Source organism: Chiloscyllium plagiosum, chromosome 8 (genome assembly GCF_004010195.1).
Source record: "Chiloscyllium plagiosum isolate BGI_BamShark_2017 chromosome 8, ASM401019v2, whole genome shotgun sequence".
NCBI classification, from domain to species: domain Eukaryota; kingdom Metazoa; phylum Chordata; class Chondrichthyes; order Orectolobiformes; family Hemiscylliidae; genus Chiloscyllium; species Chiloscyllium plagiosum.
The window spans coordinates 104419018-104421075 of record NC_057717.1 but is presented as its reverse complement, the minus strand read 5'-3'; the positions used below and the strand labels follow the sequence as shown (position 1 = coordinate 104421075).

The following is a 2058-nucleotide window of genomic DNA, read 5'->3' as shown; positions in this document are numbered from 1 at the left end:
GAGAATGCAACTTTTTAAAAAAAGGTTTTGTGATTTACACATGAAAGTAGTGAAACTATCACTGTATTCTAACAGATGAAAGGCTTAGCAGACAATCAATTTTTCAATGTATAATTTCAGTTACATCACACTGCAAATTTTTGCTATAAATTCTGTGTTACGATCGAGCCCTCCACAATCACCTGATGAAGGAGCGTCGCTCCGAAAGCTACTGTGCTTCCAATTAAACCTGTTGGACTATAACCTGGTGTTGTGTGATTTTTAACTTTGTACACCCCAGTCCAACACCGGCATCTCCAAATCATGTATATATGAATGATTACTCTCTCTCTGTATGCAAAGAAATGGAATGTTTATGCATGTATGGCATGACCAATTGGCAGATCATCAAAATATTTTATGAAGAAAGTATATTTTTGAAATTAAAAAATTAACTCCAGCCCCACACTACAATGCAGTGGTTATTAACTGCTGAGAACATGCTAGGAACAACACACAAAGTACAGAGGATAGGCACAGGATTGTCAACAGATTTACCTAGTCTGGCCTGCAAGAAAAAAGTGTGAGCAAATCCCTGTTCATTCTTTAATTAATGTCAACTTTGTGACCATGACCATCTCTAGACTGTTTAAACTTTGATGACTGCCCAGCAATGACTTACAGAACTAGAGACATGGACAGACAAGAGGTACATAACCAGAAGCTGCCCTCCCACTGGAATGTCTCAATAAACAATACACACCTCACCACCTCTCCATAAAGAGTAAACTGACTGAATCGCAATATATTGCCCAGTGTCGGGTACAAATGCTGTGGGAAAATAAAGCAGTTGTGTCAGATCCGAATTGTAATGGATGTGTGCAAGTTCATTTTGAACAAAGGTAGAGAGGTGGTGGGGGAGGGGTGCAGACGAGGCTGTATAATTGAAGAGCAGGAACAACAGGAGGCAGTCTACAAAGAATTCAGATTGTGTTATACAGACCGGGGGGGGAGGTCCTCAACTGACTTCTGGAGTCAAAGTTAACGTTGTACAGCAGAGTCCAACACCGGCATCTCCAAATCAACACAAACACAGACACACACATAAACACGGCACACACATAAACACAGACACAGACAGACAGACTGACACACAGACAGACCCATAAACACAGACACAAACACAGACAGGCACACACATAAACACAGACACAGACAGACAGACACACAGTTTCCCTGTTGCAGTCGGATGACCAGGTCCCTTTGACCTCCCTCTCGCTCAGTGTTAGCCCTAGTTACCGCGCTCATGTACTCCCTGTGTGGTGTGTTTTCAGCGTGGAGCCTGTGCCTGTCCGATCCTTACCCCTTCAGCAGATGTGAAACCACATTCATCGTCAGAAAGTTCACACCCAGCTCGAACCCTTTCTTTAAAGACTTCACACAGTGTGTCACAACAGAGGCTTTGGAATCACATCTGTTTGGAAGAGTCCATCTTAAACTCTGGGAGGGTTACTTGGTATTGAACCAAATATCAACAAGACAAGTTATGTTCCTGCTTTGAGGATTTCTCCACACATGAAACAATGTATTTTTACTCACTTCCCTGCTCGGAATATTTCCTGAACGAGTCGCTACTGAGCACCGAGTGATAATGAGACAAAGTTGGGAGCAGTTTAAACAAGTTGAAATACCAGATGTCCGTTTCACTCCGTCTCGGTAGGTGTGTCTTCACAAAGTGCCAGACCCTCACGCAACAACAAAACGAAATTGTTTCACTGACACACTGGTCAACCCAGCTTTCGAAGTGTAAGGGCTGGCAGATAGGATCAGCAGCAGCATGAGGTTAAACAAGGTTTCACTTTCAGTCATTACAAACCAGCCTCTGTCCAACATGTTGAAGATGTGGAGGAGCTGGTGTTGGACTGGGGTAGACAAAGTTAAAAAATCACACAGCACCAGGTTATAGTCCGACAGGTTTATTTGGAAGCACTAGCTTTCAGAGCGCTGCTCCTTCATCAGGGGCAGGATCAAAGGACACAGAGTTTATAGTAAAACATCAAAGTGTCTTACAACTGGTGC

At 43.1% G+C, this 2058-nt stretch overlaps 1 protein-coding gene across 2 annotated transcripts in view; it reads right to left on the bottom strand.

Moving 5' to 3' along the window:
* The window catches only part of LOC122552455 (deoxyribonuclease-2-alpha-like), an 18377-nt gene extending 16642 nt beyond the window's left edge, over positions 1–1735 (bottom strand). The window contains exon 1 of one of the 2 annotated variants that reach the window (XM_043695187.1): positions 1579–1735. The gene's annotated coding sequence lies outside the window, so the exon portion shown is untranslated. Of the gene's footprint in view, positions 1–1342; positions 1451–1578 lie in introns of those variants that run through there. The other variant, XM_043695189.1, reaches the window with a different exon arrangement.
* Between the last annotated feature and the right edge of the window lie 323 nt (positions 1736–2058).